A 21900-nucleotide genomic window follows, 5' to 3' on the forward strand; every position below is an offset into this window, starting at 1 on the left:
AATCAATCCTGAATGTTCCTTGGAAGGACTGATGCTGAAGCTGAAACTCCAATACTTTGGCCACCTGATGCAAAGAGCTGACTCATAGGAAAACACCTTGACGCTGTGCACGATTGAAGGCAGGACGAGAAGGGAGCAACAGTGGATAAGATGACTGGATAGCATCACTGACTCAATGGACCTGATTTTGAGCAAACTCCAGGAGACAGTGAATGACAGGGAAGCCTAGCATGCTGCAGTCCATGGGGTCTCAAAGAGTCAGACACGACTGAGTGACTGAACAATAGTACTTATCATAAGGGGAGGGGCTACTTGGGCAAGTAATAATTTGAGAATGTGGCTGTGGTGTAGCCAGCTACTGAGGTTACTGGCACTGTTGTTCATACACCTATATGATGGCTAGATAAGAATAAGAATTGGTAACATTTTCATGTGTCTACGTCCACATGGTCAGAAGCATAGGGGAGGGCTGATTAAAGAATGAAGTAAAATTTATTCCAGTCACCGAAGTTAAGTAAGTGAAAATTTATCATTCTCAGTATCCACATTTCCAATGAATATATGAAAAGGTGAAATCTCATTAATAACTTAGAAATGCAAATAAAGCTATAATGAGATTCTACTCCTCAGTCAAAATGGCTAGAACTAAAAAGACCCACAATACCAAGTGTTTGTAAGGATGGAGAACAAAGGGAAATCTCAAACGGTACTGGTGAAAGTCTAAACTGGTACAATTAAAATGGGAAACTGCTTAGCAGTATCAATTAATATTTAAATTGATAAAAATATCTAAGTGCAATGATCTGAGTTCTAGAACCAAGAGAAATGCAGATATGTGTATATCCAAAGACCAGCATAAGTAATGGTCACAGTACCAATATTTGTAATAGCAAAAACACCCTAGAAATAACCTGAATATTCATTAATAGTAGAAGAGGTAAGATAATTGTGGTGTATTCATACAACTTACTCCATTCACCAGTGTACATGAATTAACTACAGCACCATTCAAAATATGAAAGCTGATTAAAAATAATAAAAAGTACGCAACTCTATTTTTATAAAATTTTTAAAACAGGCCATATTAATTCATATTGTTGGCAATCAGGAAACGAACAGGAAAGGGAACGACAGGGCGATGGACGAGAGAGCAGCTTCCAGGGGCTAGTGATGATATATTTCTCAATTTCAAATGTAGTTGCACAGACGTGTTTATCTAGTGATAATCCATTGCTATACCCTTACAATTTATACTTTTTTAATGTGTATTTATTTACATTAGAAATTTTGTTCAAAAATGGCTGTACACCTGGTTCATCTTTTCATTTGATTAGCCAATATACAACTCAGCATGAGAATTTCCCAAGTAGCTCAGTGGGGAAAAGAACCCACCAGCAATGCAAGAGGCATGGATTTGATCCCTGGGTGAGAAAGATCCCCTGGAGAAGGAAATGGCAACCCGCTCCAGCATTCTTGCCTGGAGAATCCACGGACAGAGGAGCCTGGTGGGCTACAGTCCACGGGGTCACAAAGAGTCAGACACGACTAAGCAACTACACAACAACAAAACTCAGCATATCTATTTTTCTGCCCAAATGAACACAGGCTTAATCCAAAGAAGCATCAGAAGACAACAAACCACAGGAGTAAAATTTACCAGTGGTGGCAGTGTAGCAGTGCAGAAAAATAAAACAAAACTTCTTTAAATTGCATCACAGAAAGTTTCTTTGAATTGAAAAAAATATGCTTCTTCGCTGAAAATAAACCTTGACTATTCATCAGGATATAATTAGATTTTATGTATGCTGACATTTCTCAGTCAAATGTTGTTACTATTTAGTTGGTAGTTTCAATGTGTTTTTTGAAGCATATCTGTAATAAATTAGTATCTTATTTACTGCTTTGTTCCCAAGGCAAATAGTTACTTGGGATGTTATTTTCCTGTTTGTGAGATAGTGCTATTTTCAACATATATCAGACATCCTACACACCTTGCATATACAGGTAAGGTGTATAGGAAAAAATGAGGGACGGTTTTCATGAAGTAGCTATGAAGAAATACACACACTATTGAATTTTTACCTGTTGGCAACCTAACTCCTCTGCATCCTTCCTTCTACATCAAGTCAAGCATGAAAAGCAAACCCTTTTTGATAGAATTCTCTGTCCAATCTGATTATGAAGTACCCAATTTTATATATATTCTGCTATCTACCACATCCTTTTAAAAAATTGGCATAGAGTTAACTTTATCCTCTTTAACTTAGCATTAAAATTTGTTTTATGTATTTGTCAACTACAAATTGTTGCTTGCCATCTACCTCTCCCTTCTGGCTCAAGCTGGTAAAGAATCCACCTGCAATGTGGGAGACCTGGGTTCAAACCCTGAGAAAATCTCCTGGAGATGGGAAAGGCTACCCACTCCAGTAATCTGGCCTGGAGAATTCCATGGACTGTACAGTATGTGGGGTCGCAAAGAGTCGGACACAACTGAGCAACTTTCACTCACTCACTGTCTACCACTACAAGGATTTAAATCATGTGCTGCTGAGGCTGCTGATTTTCAACACCTCCTAAAAGGAGTTCAGTGTAAAGAGCAGAAGTGAGGCACTCTGTCGGGCTCAGCAGGTGGGTGGGGAACTGGAAGAACAGGTCTTCAGATAGTTAGATATTTGCAGGAGTCCATTTTATGAGTCCAATTCTTATATCTTCTCATATCTAGAAAAGCACTAAAATCCTTTAGAGTGTTGACTGTTCTTAAGACCAGCAGAAATCCGTGAACAAAAAACAAAGTTGTGCGTGATTGCATGTACTCTCCCTTCACTAAAAGCATATATATACTGACTTTCCCTCCTGCCTCTTTGGAGCAGTTTCTCAGAGCTATCTGAAATGCCGACTCCCAGGCTATAGTCCTCATTTTTCCCAAATAAAACTTAACTTGCAACTCTCACATTGTGCTTTTTTTTTAAGTTAACATATTTAACTTGAATGCCATTATACTACACATACACCCTTAGGTGAACAAAGAGGGTGTGTGTGTGTGAAATAAACTGTAGTACATTTACCCGATATAATGCTATTGCCCAGTATAAGTAAATGAACTACCACTATATCCAAAGGCTAGATGAATCTCAAACACAATTTTCAGTAAAAGAAACTGACGCAGAGTGCACAGTATGTGATTCACTTTTACAACATTTTAAAAACAATATTATGTTTTTGGTAATCAAAAGAGGAAGAGGAATACAAGGAAATCATATTTATGCTTTTATTGGAAGCAACTAATTCCCCTGATTTTTCTTCAGCCCAGTTTGTTCTCTTCTCTGTAACTGAAACCGTCCCCTGGCTTGATTGGCAAAGGTGCTCCATGAATGTGGGACAAAAGAGAATGGGAGTAGAACGTGAACTTGGGCCCAGAGTAGAAAGCATAGTTCATTCCTGGAGTACTTATTTGCATTCAACTTAGAGGCCAGGCTGTCAGCATTCCAACAGGAACAATTCCATGCCCCTGCCCCTCATCCCCCCAAGTCCAGTCTTATTCTGGAATCCTCTCTGAATTGCTCCTTTCCCTTCCTGCTGCCCTTACTCTGCACCAGGGAGAGCTGGATAGTTTTGATGGGACAGGTGATTTCATTATTGCATTTAGTTTGCAAAAGGCTTTGCAGTATGTGGGGATGAAAAGTGCTTTGGAAATATATGTGATTACTGTTGCATTAGAAGTAAACCCAGGATAAGAAAAAAATCCATTAACAAGTGTTTCTGCTAAACGTTTTCTCAGGTGGCCATTCAAAGATACATTTGAAGATGCAAAACAGAGGCCCAATTACCTCTTCCCAGTAAGAAACACTTGAAGCATCCAACAAGTGCTAATCACAGAAAGCCATCAGAGAACTGCAATTTCTAACACAAGCCAAAAAGCAAATTCCTTCCTCACAGGCAACAGCCTAAGACTTGCTTAAAATACACCATTTTAGAGACCTTTGCTTGGGTAAAGAAGTTGCCTATATTTACCCAAGTAAAGGTCATAATAACCACTTGATCTAACAGTTGTCACCAGCCTAGGAGATTTGAAACAATGAGTTTTATATCATTCTCTTAAACCTAACATTAGGTCAAAGCCATCAGGGTTGAAATGACAGTAGAAAATGTGGTATCCATTTTAACATTAACCAGATTTCTTCTTTTGTTAAAAATTCTTTCGATTTTCTAAGTAATATATAATCTCAGCCTTTGCATATGACTGAAGTTTCACTCTTCACCTAAAAAGTGCGATGACATCTCTAAGCCACTTAAGCCACTGAGCACATAATATGCACCCATTGAATGTTAGTTTTCTTTCCTTTTTCTTGAGGGCTTATCTTGTTCCCTCAAATTCTTTTAATCCAGTTTGAAAAAGAAAAACAGTAATAACAACAAGAAGTGCCATTCAGTTGGTGTTTAGTATATGTTTGGTCATCATGGAAACCAATGTATATTAAACATACTCTAATTTGTACAACTCAGTGGCACAGATCGTATTATTATCTTCATGTTACATATGAGCTTAGGGAAATTGCCCACAAATTTAGATAGCAAGTTTTAAAAAGGTGGATTACCTCCTCTCCCAAACTAGTTAAAAAGGAACATCCAGAGATTTCTGTGGACACACTGAAACAAATTTGCAAGACTGAAGAATGATGGTTCTAAACCATGCACTCTCTTTTTTCAAATTTTTATTTTATATTGAAGTATAGTTGATTTATAATGTTGTATTAGTTTCAGATTACAACAGTGATTTACATATATATATTATATAATATTCTTTTTCAGCTTCTTTTCCCATGTGTTAAGATCATATAATAATGATATATATTATATAATATGTATACATATCCTTTTTCAGATTATTTCTCATATAGGTTAATATTATATAATAATGATTATATAATATACATATACATGTTCTTTTTCAGACTCTTTTCCTGAAAGAAAATAGGTTATCACAGCGTATTGAGTCGAGTTCCCTCTCTATACCGTCGATTCTTGTTGATACCTATTTTACATATACTAATGTTTATATGTCAATCACACCCTCTTAATTAAAACTGTGCACTGCTCATGTGCTTTATATAAATTCTAGAAGAGTCAGCTTGTTAAAGGAGAGTGTGTGGCATTTCGCTGCTTACAGAATTCATCTTTCAGGACGCTGTGTTTGTGGCAGACAGCTAGATGCACAGAGAAAGCGTTTGGAAAACTTCTTATGGTTTTTCAGAGCACATTGCTTATTCTACTTTCTTAAGGGTAAATGCATAGCCCTAATTTATGTAAGCCCTGAGATGGAGCCATATAAATATGCAGGATATGCCTTAGGTAGCAGATCATTCGGGACGCTGTCGAGGCCAAGTGGAATCACATCAACAAGTCCTTCAGAGTTCAGTTCTTCTCATCCTTGAAAATGAGTTTAAATTACCTTATTAGCGAATACTGCTCTATGATTCCTGATTGCTCTGCCAAGCAGCAACTACACGGTGTTTCATTAATTACTTCCAGCTATTTATTACATTTTCTTTTAGAGCAAGGTGATTTTATTTGTGGGATCATTTTTCATCATGGAAGAGAATGTCAGTCTCCAAAATAGGTCACATTAATTCTTCATTCACTATACCTTCACTCCTGTTATGGAAGGCTTTTCCTTGTTGGAAAAGCCACACCCAAATCTGAAAGTGAAATGAAAGTGTTAGTTGGTCAGTCTTGTCTGACTCTTTACAATCCCACTGACTGGGGCCAGCCAGGCTCCTGGTCCATGGGGATTCTCCAAGCAAGAATAGTGGAGTTCAGTTCAGTTAAGTCGCTCAGTCGTGTCCCACTGATTCTGACCCCATGAACCACAGCACACCAGGCCTCCCTGTCCATTACCAACTCCCAGAGTTACTCAAACTCATGTCCATCGAGTCAGTGATGCCATCCAACCATTTCAACCTCGTCCCCATCTCCTCCTGCCCTCAATCCTTCCCAGCATCAGGGTCTTTTCAAATGAATCAGCTGTTTCCATGGAGTTTGAGCTTCAACATCAGCCCTTTCAATGAACACCCAGGACTGATCTTTAGGATGGACTGGTTGGATCTCCTTGCAGTCCAAGGGACTCTCAAGAGTCTTCTCCAACACCACAGTTCAAAAGCATCAATTCTTCAGTGCTCAGCTTTCTTTATAGTCCAACTCTCACACCTATACATGACCACTGGAAAAATCATAGCCTTGACTAGATGGACCTTTGTTGGCAGAGTAATGTCTCTGCTTTTTAATATGCTGTCTAGGTTGGTCATAACTTTCCTTCCAAGGAGTAAGCATCTTTTAATTTCATGGCTGCAGTCACCATCTGCAGTGATTTTGGAGCCCAAGAAAATAAAGTTTCACTGTTTCCATTGTTTCCCCATCTATTTCCATGAAGTGATGGGACCAGATGCCATGATCTTCATTTTCTGAATGTTGAGCTTTAAGCCAATTTTTCACTCTTCTCTTTCACTTTCATCAAGGATCTTTAGTTCTTCTTCACTTTCTGCCATAAGGGTGGTGTCATCTACATATCTGAGGTTATTGATATTTCTCCCGGCAATCTTGATTCCAGCTTCTGCTTCTTCCAGCCCAGCGTTTCTCATGATGTACTCTGTATATATGTTAAATAAGGAGGGTGACAATATACAGCCTTGACGTACTCCTTTTCCTATTTGGAACCAGTCTGTTGTTCCATGTCCAGTTCTAACAGTTGCTTCCTGACCTGAAAATAGGTTTCTCAAGAGGCAGGTCAGGTGGTCTGGTATTCTCATCTCTTTCAGAATTTTCCACAGTTTATTGTGATCCACACAGTCAAAGGCTTTGGCATAGTCAATAAAGCAGAAATAGATGTTTTTTCTGGAACTCTCTTGCTTTTTCCATGATCCAGCGGATGTGGGCAATTTGATCTCTGGTTCCTCTGCCTTTTCTAAAACCAGCTTGAACATCTGGAATCTCACAGTTCACGTATTGCTGAAGCCTGGCTTGGAGAATTTTGAACATTACTTTACTAGCCTGTGAGATGACTGCAATTGTGCAGTAGTTTGAGCATTCTTTGGCATTGCCTTTCTTTGGGATTGGAATGAAAACTGACCTTTTCCAGTCCTGTGGCCACTGCTGAGTTTTCCGAATTTGCTGGCATATTGAGTGCATTACTTTCACAGCATCATCTTGAAATAGCTCCACTGGAATTCCATCACATCCACTAGCTTTGTTCATAATGATGCTTCCTAAGCCCCACTTGACTTCACATTCCAGGATGTCTGGCTCTGGGTGAGTGATCACACTATCATGATTATCTGGGTCATGAAGATCTTTTTTGTACAATTCTTCTGTGTATTTCTTGCCACCTCTTTTTAATATCTTCTGCTTCTGTTAGGTCCCTACCATTTCTGTCCTTTACTGAGCCCATCTTTGCATGAAATGTTCCCTTGGTATCTCTGATTTTCTTGAAGAGATCTCTAGTCTTTCCTATTGTATTGTTTTCCTCTATTTCTTTGCATTGATCCCTAAGGAAGGCTTTCTTATCTCTCCTTGCTATTCTTTGGAACTCTGCATTCAAATAGGAATATGTTTCCTTTTCTCCTTCGCTTTTTGCTTCTCTTCTTTTCACAGCTATTTGTAAGGCCTCCTCAGGGAGCCATTTGCTTTTTTGCATTTCTTTTTCTTGGGGATGGTCTTGATCCCTATCTTCTGTACAACATTACGAACCTCCATCCATAGTTCATCAGGCACTCTATCAGATCTAGTCCCTTAAATCTATTTCTCACTTCCACTATATAATCATAAGGGATTTGATTTAGGTCATACCTGAATGGTCTATTGGTTTTCCCCAGTTTCTTCAATTTAAGTCTGAATTTGGCAATAAGGAGTTCATGATCTGAGGCACAGTCAGCTCCCGGTCTTGTCTTTGTTGGAGTGGGTAGCCATTCTCTTTTCCAGGGAATCTTCCTGACCCAGGGATCAAACCCAGGTCTCCTACATTGTAGGCAGAGTCTTTACCATCTGAGCCACCAGGGCTTTGGAAGTCACCAGGGAAGCCACACCCCTATCTATTTAAATTCTAATCATGCTTCAAGGTCTACTCAGGTTTTGCCTCAGGGCAGCCTTCTCTTGACCTGCCCACTGCTTTCTGGATTACAAACAGCTCACCTCTCCCCTCCTGGCTCCCTCTCAAGGCCTCTGTTAGTGCTCCGGGGACAATGGCACTGAAAACACTGCTGATGATGTGTCATTCATGGTCCCTAGTACACAGTCAAGCACTGAATCATTTGTTGTTTTATACTGTTCACCTCTAAGCCATAAGTGTTAGTCTGGAATATTTAACTAAATTACTAGTTCCTTGGGTACAAACCATCTTTATGATCTACTAACACACAACTAAAAACACAGTAAATACTGGGTGAATAGAACCCTAGAATTATTCAAGGCACCATTACACACACACACACACAGAGTTATGAAGCCTAAAGAAAATGACTTATGCAAAGTTGGTTAAATAGCAACCTCTTAGCAAAAAAGCACTTACCAAGTGCCCACACATGCTCAATTTTCAGTTAACTAAAGACATCTTAGTTTGAAACACAGCCAAGTGACAAAAATGTAAAAGATGAATCATAGTCAATGTTAGGGAGAGTGTGGGGAGAAGGCACTTTCATAAACTATGAAGAATTTAAAAAAAAAAACACAATGTAACCTTTTAGAGGGAAATTTGGCAGTCCAAAGTGAATCTACAAACAGTCATCTTTTCCTTAGATCTTTTAATTTTTTAACTCAAACTGTTTCCATAATAAATAGACCTATATTACTTTCTAGCACTTGTATTGTTTTTCACATTTATTAAACGTGATGAATCTAATAATCCGAGATAAAATATCTCAAAAATAAACACCGATAGTACAAATAGGTCTTACACTAATAAGTAAGGCTTTAGACAAAATAAAAATGGTACAGAGCTGCTGCTGAACTTTTACACATGGGTTTTCTTTCTTTCTTTCTTTCTTTCTTTCTTTTTTTTTTTTGGCCACAGAGCGAGGCAAGTCGAATCTTAGTTCCCTGACCAGTGATCAGACCGGTGCCACCACCCCCGCCCTCCCAGCTTCTGCAGTGGAAACACGGAGCCCCAGCCACTAGATTGCCAGGGGAGTTCCAAGGGATTTTCTTTTATTGGCCTGCATTAGAGCTCTCATATTGAAAATATTGAGACACTACAGCAGATTAAGATGCTGGAACCAGACTACTTAAGGTCAAGTGGCAGTGTGTCACTTACCAGCTATATGACCTTGGACAGGTGACGTAACCATTCTATGCTTCAATTTTCCTATCTGTAAAGTGGGGGAAATAGTAATAACAACTTAGGACTGTGGTGAGGATTAAATGTGTTCATAAATATACCACTTGGAGTAGTGCTGTGAAGTGTTTTGCAAGGGTTTATTTTATTATTATTATCACTACTTACTGAACTCCCATTAGATGCTTGGGGCTGAGAATACAGTGGTAAAAAGCTCATGAAGCTTTTTCCTAACGAATGAAATTATATAGGTTGTTAAGTAAATGAACAAATACATATATTCTTAAAATCACAACTTTCCTAATAGAAAAATGTGGCTGACATGAGAATGAACAAAGGAGGCCCCAGTTGTACGTTACAGATTGGCAGTCATGAAGGATTACCCAAGGACTGGTGGAAAGAAAAATCTTCCAGGCATAAATGACGCAGATATGGAAAGGTACATCCAATAAATGAAAAAGACCAGGATGGCCCAAGACCAGTGAGTGATGGAAAGAGTGTCAGATAAAGCTGGAGAGGTTGGCAGGGGAGAAGAACGCAGAGCCACATGAACCATGTCAGAGATTGGGAACATTGTCTAAATTCACATGAAAGTCAAGAAGAGTTTTCGGCAGGGAAATGACATGATCAAATTTACATCTTAATAAAAATACTCTTGGCTGGAAAATTATGTTGAGTTCTTGCACATGTGCCCAAAAACATAAGTACAAGAAAATTTCTATACTTGGAGGAATTCAACCACACATTCTCTTTTTTATATATTAGAACACTGTTAATTGCATATCACATATGAATGTATTTCATACTATACATGCCTGTATATATCATACATTCATACAAATGTATAACAGGGCAGGTTTGTACTACACATGGTAGAAGCTGTTCTGGACCAAATCCACTGTGGGAACATTTTCCCCACACCTCAAACAGGAAATTCTTGGAAGCCAGCAGGGTGTCAGAGAATCTATTTACCCAAAGATAGCATCAGATTCCACAAGTGAGGAGTTCACACCTATAAGACCGCACCCATCTCCACCACTTCAGACACTGGTCAAACCCCTGGTTTATCTCCTGTCTTTCTGGCTGACCAGCTATAGATGAGTTCCCAATACACCTTTCTTGGGTTCAATTAACTTTACAGAGCAGCTCACAGAATTCAGAGAAATACGTCACTTACTAGCTTACCTGTTTATTATAGAAGGATATAATCCAGGAATAGCCAGATGTAAGAGATGCGTGGGGTAATGCATGGGGAGAGGACAAGGCCCATCCATGCTTTCCGTCCAGGTATGCCTCTGTCCCCAAACCTCCACATATTCACCAACCCAGAAAGTCTCTGAACTCTCCCCTTTGTGGGTTTTTAATGAAGGTGTCACTACACAGCCAGCGCTTTCATCAACTGTACCTATTGGCGACCCGTCTCAACCTCCAGCCCCTCCTCCCCCTCCAGAGGTCTGCACTGGGGCACTTAAGGTTCTAACTCTCTAATCATAGGGCTGGTTCTCTGGGCAACCAGCCCCCATTCCTAACTGCTTTCCAGAAACTCAACTCATTAACATAGAGAAAACATCTTTAAGGGTCTTCTCAGTTAGGAAACTCCCAGGGTTTTAGAAGCTCTGTGCCAGAAACAGGGAGGAAGACTAAATATTTATTATAAATCACATATACAACACGTGGTAAACCAACTACATACTATTTAATGAATTTACGTTCATTTCACTTCTAGGGACCAACACCTTACCTGTAGACTTCAGAATTAAGAGATCCAACTACACTGTTAAATGATATTCACTGTGCATTGTTTGTAAAGAAAAAAAATATCTATAATTATCCATATTTGGGGGATTGGTAAAACTATAACTACTAAGCAGCTATAAAGTGAAAAACATAGATGTGTATAGACCAAACTGGAATAGTGTTAAAAATATCAAGGGGGGGAAATAAGCTCTAGGAACATAAAATTAGCAATAAGATTTTTGTAAAATAAAAACTATAGGTGGATAAATGTATAAAAACATAAACATTTATTTATCCTGATACAAAAGTATACATAGCAAACTATTAACATCACTCACCCCTTGAATAGTAGGGTTAGGGGAACAGTGAGCATTTATTCTTTACTTTAGATGTTTCTGATTGTTTGAATTCTTTATAATAAATATCTGTCCATTTTCATTCAAAAGAAAGTGACAAAGACATAAAAATTAATAAAGTAAAGCTTCATTTTAAATCTTTTGAACAGAAGTAATTTATAGCATAATATAGAACTTAAGTGAGACATAGGTGTGAGTAAAGTGAAAAGATTAATCAATGCTATTTATAATTTTTCAAATTGTGGCATGTAATTAGGGTATTTCCTGTTAGGTACTGGTAGGCAGAATTAAGGGATCACAGTCATTATTGATCACATAATGTAACACTGTCAGGCTGCTGGACGAGCTGGGGGTAGGGGCTGTACCCTACAATGGAGGCCTCTCCCTTCTCTTGGTAATCTTCTACCAGCTTCAACATGTTTGTTTTCTTTCTTTTTTTTTTTTTGAGGGTAAATGGATATCAATAGACTCTGATCAAACTGAATGTAAGAAACGGCAAGTCTACAAAACAGTATTACTGAGTTGTGTATCCTTTACCTGTTCACAGGAGTCTGAAGAAAATCATAGTACTTCTTAGCATCTGTTGTAATTAGAGGGAATAGCTAATTATATCTTAGTATCAAGATGGAATCAATAGAGACAAGAAAAGTTAAAGCCATCTAATTCAGCATGATTCATTCCTATGACTTAGCTGAATGATGGGTCCCAAAATACCAGCCTTGCCATTTAACAGTTTGAAGATATTACTCAGAAACTGTACCAACAGAACACTTTGGTATCATTTCAATGAAGCCACCACATTATAGACTATTATGCTCTCAGAACACTGATTCTGAGGCTATTTAATAGGTATCACATGTTTTTAAAAGGGGTGGGGGTGAGTTATTGATTAAATAAACTTCAAAAATGCTGAGTAATATGAAGTTAAGGAGATTTTAAACTGGGTTTCTCAGAGCCATTAATACAGTGATGTGAACCTTTAAGATATTGATATAATAAGTAGTAATGTCCAATTTCAAATTAATTTTCTAGAAAATCCTTCCACTGGTAGTATATTAGGAGTATATTAAGAGAGAATTATTGTTTTGGAACCATGGATATAGCCCCATGATCACACCGATGTTTGGTGCTTTATGCCATGAAACAACTTTGGTTGCCTTCATGCTTTACTCATTTAAAAGGGTTGTGCTGCTGCTGCTACTAAGTCACCTCAGTTGTGTCCGACTCCGTGCGACCCCATAGATGGCAGCCTGCCAGGCTCCCCCGTCCCTGGGATTCTCCAGGCAAGAACACTGGAGTGGGTTTCCATTTTCTTCTTCAATGCGTGAAAGTGAAAAGTGAAAGTGAAATCGCTCAGTCATGTCCGACTCTTAGCGACCCCATGGACTGCAGCCTACCAGGCTCCTCCATCCATGGGACTTTCCAGGCAAGAGTACTGGACTGGGGTGCCATTGCCTTCTCCGTAAAAGGGTTGTATAACCCATTAAAATGAAACTTTGCCATGTTGTCATTTCCTCTAAAGAACATTTTTCTTTCTTCATCCTATTATAAAGGTACAGAATATATTAAGTTTAAACTTCAGAGAAAGCCAAGGGATACTGAATTCCTTTGATCTCTATCCCATATTTTATCCTGAAGTTTTATGACCAAACTAGACAGCATATTAAAAAGCAGAGGCATTGCTTTGCCAACAAAGGTGCGTCTAGTCAAGGCTATGGTTTTTCCAGTAGTCATGTATGGATGTGAGAGTTGGACTGTGAAGAAGGCTGAGCACCGAAGAATTGATGCTTTTGAACTGTGGTTGGAGAAGACTCTTGAGAGTCCCTTGGACTGCAAGGAGATCAGTCCATCCTAAGGGAGATCAGTCCTGGCTGACTCATTTGCAAAGACCCTGATGCTGGGAAAGATTGAGAGCAGGAGGAGAAGGGGACAACAGAGGATGAGATGGTTGGATGGCATCACCAACTCATTTGACATGGGTTTGGGTGGACTCCGGGAGTTGGTGATGGACAGGGAGGCCTGGCGTGCTGTGGTTCATGGGGTCGCAAAGAGTCGGACACAACTGAGCAACTGAACTGAACTGACAATAAAAAATGCACATGCATGAAGCTTGATCATGGCTACAGCAAATACCATTGATGACAACCTGAAAATACAAAAAAAAAAAAAGGCCTGGGTCTTCAAAGAGGTTCAGTATTCCTTAACCCTTAGTTCATCACTAGCAGATTTCTTACCTAAAATTTTATTCACTTGTTAAAATACAAACTTACACTAGTATCTGGGTAACTGATGTTGAATTCATGATTTAAAAAAAAAAAAAAAAAAAAACAAGAAAACACTGTAGAAAACAATTTGGCAACACATACTCAAAAGTCTTAAAAATGTTTCTTTCCATTCATGTACATTTGATTCTACTTTTAGAAAACCGGTCACCAATATAAGGATGGTCATAGACACATTATTCATAATGGTCACAAAAAATGATGCACTCATGCAAGAGAACCATATTTAGAACTTTAAAATGATACCTCTGGACATAACAAAAAGCATAAATGTCCATTGACAGATTAATGGATAAAGATGTGCTACATATATACAGTGGAATCTTAGCCATGAAAATGAATGAAATAATGTCATTTGCAGCAATATGGATGGATAGGCTCGATAAAGGACAAAAATGGTATGGACCTAATAGAAGCAGAAGATATTAAGAAGAGATGGCAAGAATACACAGAAGAACTGTACAAAAATGATCTTCATGACCCAGATAATCACAATGGTGTGATCACTCATCTAGAGCCAGACATCCTGGAATGTGAAGTCAAGTGGGCCTTAGAAAGCATCACTATGAACAAAGCTAGTGGAGGTGATGGAATTCCAGATGAGCTGTTTCAAATGCTGAAAGATGATGCTGTGAAAGTGCTGCACTCAATATGCCAACAAATTTGGAAAACTCAGCAGTGGCCACAGGACTGGAAGATGGTCAGTTTTCATTCCAATCCCAAAGAAAGGCAATGCCAAAGAATGCTCAAACTACCTCAAAATTGCACTCATCTCACATGCTAGTAAAGTAATGCTCAAAATTCTCCAGGCCAGGCTTCAGCAATACATGAACCATGAACTTCCTGATGTTCAAGCTGGTTTTAGAAAAGGCAGAGGAACCAGAGATCAAATTGCCAACATCCGCTGGATCATGGAGAAAGCAAGAGAGTTCCAGAGAAACATCTATTTCTGCTTGATTGACTATGCCAAAGCCTTTGACTGTGTGGATCACAATAAACTGTGGAAAATTCTGAAAGAGATGGGAATACCAGACCACCTGACCTGCCTCTTGAGAAATCTGTATGCAGGCCAACTGAAGCAACTGTTAGAATAGGACATGGAACAACAGACTGGTTCCAAATAGGAAAAGAAGTACGTCAAGGCTGTATATTGTCACCCTGCTTATTTAACTTCTATGCAGAATACATCATGAGAAAGGCTGGACTGGAAGAAACACAAGCTGGAATCAAGATTGCTGGGAGAAATATCAATAACCTCAGATATGCAGATGACACCACGCTTATGGCAGAAAGTGAAGAGGAACTAAAAAGCCTCTTGATGAAAGTGAAAGAGGAGAGTGAAAAAGTTGGCTTAAAACTCAACATTCAGAAAACGAAGATCATGTTCTCCGGTCCCATCACTTCATGGGAAATAGATGGGGAAACAGTGGAAACAGTGTCAGGCTTTAGTTCTGGGGGCTCCAAAATCACTGCAGATGGTGGTTGCAGCTATGAAATTAAAAGACGCTTACTCCTTGGAAGAAAAGTTATGAGCAACCTAGATAGCATATTCAAAAGCAGAGCCATTACTTTGCTGAGTAAGGTCCGTCAAGTCAAGGCTATGGTTTTTCCAGTGGTCATGTATGGATGTGAGAGTTGGACTGTGAAGAAAGCTGAGCGCCAAAGAATTGATGCTTTTGAAGTGTGGTGTTGGAGAAGACTCTTGAGAGTCCCTTGGACTGCAAGGAGATCCAACCAGTCCATTCTGAAGGAGATCAACCCTGGGATTTCTTTGGAAGGAGTGATGCTAAAGCTGAAACTCCAGTACTTTGGCCACCTCATGAGAAGAGTTGACTCATTGGAAAAGACTCTGATGCTGGGAGGGATTGTGGGCAGGAGAAGAAGGGGACGACAGAGGATGAGATGGCTGGATGACATCACTGACTCAGTGGATGTGAGTCTGAGTGAAGTCCGGGAGTTGGTGATGGACAGGGAGGCCTGGCGTGCTGCGATTCATGGGGTCGCAAAGAGTTGGACATGACTGAGCTACTGAGCTGAACTGAACTGAGAGATTATCACACCAAGTGAAGTCAGACAGAAAAAGACAAATATCATACAATATCACTTACATGTGAAATCTAAAAAAAAAAAGATATAAATGAATTTACTTACAAAACAGAAATATACTCACATACATATTAATAGAAAATAACTTATGGTAACTTATGGTTACCAAAAGGAAAAGGAGCAGGAGAGGGATAAATTAGGATTGGGGGATTAACAGCTATACACTACTCCACATAAAATAAATAAACAACAAGGACCTGATGTATAGCACAAGGAACTATATTCAATATCTTGTAATAATCTATAATGGAAAAGAATCTTAAAAAGAATGTATATGCATATATATGTGTGTTTTTGTGTATATATAATCAAATCATTTTGCTATACACCGGAAACATTACAGATCAACTCAGTTCAGTCATTCAGTCGTGTCCAACTCTGTGACCCCATGGACTGCAGCACACCAGGCTTCCCTGTCCATCACCAACTCTCGAAGCTTACTCAAACTCATATCCATGGAGTGGGCGATGCCATCCAACCATCTCATCCTCTGTCGTCCCCTTCTCCTCCCACCTTCAATCTTTCCCAGCATCAGGGTCTTTTCCAATGAGTCAGTTTTAGCATCAGGTGGCCAAAGTATTAGAGTTTCAGCTTCAACATCAGTCCTTCCAATGAATATTCAGAACTGATTTTTAGGATGGACTGGATGGATCTCCTTGCAGTCCAAGGGACTCTCAAGAGTCTTCTCCAACACCACACTTCAAAAGCATCAATTCTTTGGCGCTCAGCTTTCGTTAGAGTCCAACTCTCACATCCGTACATGACTACTAGAAAAACCATAGCTTTGACTGGATGGACCTTTGTTGGCAAAGTAATGTCTCTACTTTTGAATATGCTGTCTAGATTGGTCATAGCTTTTCTTCCAAGGAGTAAGCATCTTTTAATTTCATGGCTGCAGTCACCATCTGCAGTGATTTTGGAGCCCCCCAAAATAAAGTCTGACATTGTTTCCACTGTTTCCCCATCTATTTCCCATGAAGTGATGGGACCAGATGCCATGATCTTCGTTTTCTGAATGTTGAGTTTTAAGCCAGCTTTTTCACTCTGCTCTTTCACTTTCATCAAGGGGCTCTTTAGTTCTTCAGTTTCTGCCTTAAGGGTGGTGTCATCTGCGTTTCTGAGGTTATTGATATTTCTCCTGGCAATTTTGATTCCAGCTTGTGCTTGATCCAGTCTGGCATTTCCCATGATGTACTTTGCAAATAAGTTAAATAATCAGGGTGACAATATACAGCTTTGACATACTCCTTTCCCGATTTGGAACCAGTCTTTTGTTCAATGTCCAATTCTAACTGCACTTCTATTTAAGAAAAAAGTAAAGGATTAAGCAATAAGTCTAATTATATTAAATGTGAAAAAAAAACGATGCTATGGAAAACTGTTAATGTGGGGAAATGCATGTGTCTAATGCATGCATCTTAAAAAAGCAGAAATATGTACTTAAATACATAGATATATACATGCTGGCTTAAACTTGTATTTGCATAGATTATCCTGAATGGTACATAAACTGAAAATGGCAGTTGAGTCTGGGGTGGAGAACTGGGAAACTGAAGGATAGATGAGGACAGAGAATGATCCTTTCTCTCTCTCCTTTCTCTCCTTTGTACTGTTTGAATCATTTAGGACAAATAAAGTAAAATAGGTAGGTAGACAGAAGGAAGAGAGAGAGAAATGAAAGAATGGAGGAATGAAGTGATGGGGGCAGGGCCTCTGTGATGGTATAAACTGTGAGACAAAATAATATGTTATATCCTGAATTGTGTAGCCCCAAGTAACCAACTCATGATCCTGATAGTTGAAGGACATCAAGCTTGATAATTATTATTCAAATTCACTACAGTTTCATTTTAAACTTTGCTTACTTGATCTGTCAGCTTCTAAACAACATATATTTCACTCCTACTTTCAGTGATTTCTGACTTAGGTAATTTGACTTTGACTTTGGTGTTCATAAAGTAGACCTGTGGTTGGTTTGAACCTTTTTCAACATTCTGTACATTGCTTGTCTCTTTAATTAATCTTGACCTTGAATTCTATTTTGTCTAATATATTACAGTAGGTTTTTTTTATCATTATTGATTTTTATTAGTATTTGCTTAGAATATCTTTACTCATCCATATATTTTCACCAACTTGGGTCACTTCATGTGTCTTATAAGGAACATAGCTGGATATTCATTCTTCTTACCTGTAGTTCTTTATTTTTCACAGAGTTACTTAAACCATTTTCATTTATTTCTCATACTTTGAATTTGTTCCAATCATTATTTTTGTGTGTATTATATTTACTGTGTATTATTTCTTATTTTATTATTTGATAAATTCACTAGGTTGTTTATATTTGTTTTACACATCATGTTTATTCCATGTTCTTCCTTTAATTATTTAGAAGTGATATTTCCTATCTCTTCTATTTGAGTAGTTTCACTCAAATTTCTACCATGTATATTCAAAATTTATGTAAAACTTACATTTACCTATTGAAGCCTACTTCTAATCCACACTTACAACCTCCTATCCTCTCCCTTTTCCCCTGAGCATCCACATGTTGAAATTATACGAGATTTTAGTTCCAAATTTTATTATTTTAAATAATTAAGATTCAATTATAAGTTATGCTTTTTTTTTACTCAGTATTGCTTCCATATTTTTCTCGAGTTTATTTTTAACAATGCTAAAGTATATTCTCTATTATTTCACAATAGTGTTCACAAGTAGCATATTTTGAAGTGTCTTATTGTTTAAAATGTCCTACTTCACCTTCATATTTGAATGACAGGCTGATAGGGTGCAGAATAGTATTTTCACCCAGATCTCTGAAAATACTAATTATACATATAATTACATCCCTTCAGATATTCCTAATTTCTAAATGAGATACCTGTTTTTCATGATGGTCCTCCTTTAATGTGTCACGATTTGGGATTGTGAGGTCATCATCTTATTAACTGTTTCCCATTAGCCTGTCTATAATCACCGCCTCTCTCCAAACCATCATCACCCTAGAGACCAGGCACAGGGGTCATCATCCTTTGTGGTGTCATCAACCACCCTGGGCATCACCCCAGTCCCAGAGGAGCAGCTATTATGTAAAAGAGGGAAGGAGGCCTCTCACCTCCAAGATTCGTTCACACTCCTCTCCTCTCCCCACCCAGCACCTCTAGCTCCAGCTCCCTCAGGGCCACTGTGAAGTCCTTCCACACCTTCCCCAGCACCAATCATAAGGAGTTTCCCTGGTGGCTCAGACAGTAAAGAATCTGTAATTTGGGAGACCTGGGTTGGGAAGATCTCCTGGAGAAGCTAATGGCAACACACTCCAGTATTCTTGCCTGGAGAGTTCCATGGACAGAGTAGCCTGGAGGGCTATAGTTCATGGGGTTGCAGAGAGCTGGACAGTTTGGGGCTGTGGATTCCTTTTTCAATCTGATCTCATCTAAATTCCAACTTTCAGAGATTCCTCATAATTCCTGACCCACTAATACTACCCTTTTTAAACACATTTAAACTTTATATCTATTTATTCTAAGGACTTGAGATGGGTGGCAGGGGAAAGAATATGAGTCTGCACAATTCATCCCTTTGGCCTAATTCCCACCATTACTAACACTGTTTTAAGTTACACACCCTCCATATCTTCACACTAAATCTAAATAAATTAGGTCTGTATTGCACACTCTCACAAACAGTAAACTACACTATTCCAGTGACATGCTTGCATTAGGCAAACTTTCTTAATATTTCTACCCAAGAAGTAATAATCCCCTGAACTTATTTTTATCTTTTGGAAAGGAGATTTAGATCACCTGATAAGAAATCGCTGCTTCTTGGTTTGGTGACCCTTTGAGGCATCATTGCATCTTTCCTTCTCCTGTTCTGTCTTATCAAACCCTAGAAGTCTGCGCAGGCTGATCGTGGGATTTTGAGGTATGTTTTAAGACCTTTTTCCTTCTCTCAAAATCCAAACCATAGAATTTGCATTAAGATGAAATTACATAGACCCTATGTCAGGGGCCACAACTACACACCCAGGGTCAAAGAGACCTGACTACACAAATGAATTCCATCGCATTTACTGCCACATGCACACAGCCAAGACAAGTGTATGCATTTCACATATATCATCCTTTCCGTCTAAGGAACATTCTTAAGTCACTAAGTTACTAAGAATTCCTCAATTCTGTGCAGAGATATAGAGACCAGTGCCTAGTGCTGAATCTTTTCTGGGTCTCTGTGATATGTTTGTTTGTGACTGCTAAGTACTGACTGCTACACATCTCACCCACTGCAATATGAGTGAACAACAAAAAATGTTTCAGTGAGTAAATACATAGCAAAAGGCAATCTAGTGGATGTGATTAAGAGCTGAGACTCATGTTGAATTCAGAGTTTTCTACTTATCAAATGTGTGATCTTAGCTAAATTATGTATTCTCTCTGCCTTGGTTTCTGTATTTATAAAGTGGAGACAACAACAGTACCGGATTTTGAGTAGCAAATAACTTGGTGTGCGCAAAGCCTAGAATGGTAGTTGGCACACAGCAAGCCCCGTTTAAGTATTTGCTCATATGACTAATATCACCAGCAACTGCTGTTACCATGTTCACTAGAATGGGCTAGTCTGTGACTCTATTTTTGGAAGGAGGGCATCTCTCTTGGCATTTTCCTGATTTCCCACGTGGAGATGATAGGAATGGGCATCTCCGCAGGGCAGACCCTAGAAGGGTCACAAAGTTGACAAGTCACTGTCAAAATATTGGGCTGATGCCCAGGCACCCTCTGGTGAAGTGTGACTCTGTGTCCTTCAGAGCTCTTAAGAAAGTCCAGAATAACTCCCTGCAGCTCAGCAGACTCATCAACCCACATCTGCTTTGGGAGCCAAGTGGCCCAGAAGTGCAGAGCTGCCGCATCTCACACGCTCTCCAGGCACAACTCAAAGAGCCAGTCCCAGGGCTCAGACAGCCGGCTTCTGCCTGATCACATGCAGTATCAGGTCCTGCAATTTTAGGCTCAGTACACGGCAATCAGCCATGAGCCTGATCAAGTCATACTAAGCTTTAGACAGAGAGTAACTCTGAATCGGTTCCAGGGGTCCAGGGTGACTAGGAGCACCCTCACTGCCAGGGCCTGCCAAGAAGCCCCTTTTCAGTCCCTTGTCTTTGTGCAGTCAGTATCCCCTGGATGCACAATGCTAGCTTAAGTGCCCAGGGAGGGTGGGGAGAGACTATTAGAAAGGAAAGAAAGAGGGTGCTATCCTTGGGTTACAGAAAAGAATAGAACCTGCTTATGGTTCTTGGTTAGTTAGAAGTGAATCGAGAGACCAGGTGGCTGAATCTTTTTTCCTTTTAACTTTTTATTTTACATTGGAGCATAGTTGATTAACAATATTATGTTAGTTTCAGGCGTACAGCAAAGTGACCAGTTACATGCATACATGTATCTATTCTTTTAAATTGTTTTCCCATTTAAGTTGTTACATAATATTGAGCAGAGTACCCTGTGCTATACAGTAGGTCCTTGCTGGTTATCTATTTCACATCTAGCAGTGTGTACCGGTCAGTCCCAAACTCCCAATCTATCCCTCTCCCGCCGACCCTTCCCCCTGTAACCAGAAGTTTGTTCTCTAAGTCTGTCACAGGCTTCCTTTCTTTTCATACAGACCGGATAGATTATAGTTTGAGCAAGTATATCCTTGGCTTTCCCTCTGCATCTTCCATTGTCACTTCTGCCTCACAGGCTCATAGGAGGATGCATTTGTTTGCATTTCTCATTAATGCAATAGTTCTATTTACTAAATGCTAGAAAGCAATAATCTAGTTTGAAGACATGGCCCCTGACTTGCTTTCCTGAAGATGTTCTCTCAAGGCACGGTCTCTCACGTTTTGTACACACACACACACACACACACACACACACACACACACACAGCTCTGTCATTTCTTCATCAGGAAACACACAGTCCTAACCAAACCAGGTCAGGCAGCAAAAGCAACTATCAGGAAAACACTTTTCGTCAGAGCATGCCAGTACTAGGTGAAGATATGTGAGTGCCCCAGAGACTAATACTCTGCTTTCTCAGCCCATGCACAGCCATTAAATTA

This window comes from Ovis canadensis, chromosome 5 (genome assembly GCF_042477335.2).
Source record: "Ovis canadensis isolate MfBH-ARS-UI-01 breed Bighorn chromosome 5, ARS-UI_OviCan_v2, whole genome shotgun sequence".
NCBI lineage: Eukaryota > Metazoa > Chordata > Mammalia > Artiodactyla > Bovidae > Ovis > Ovis canadensis.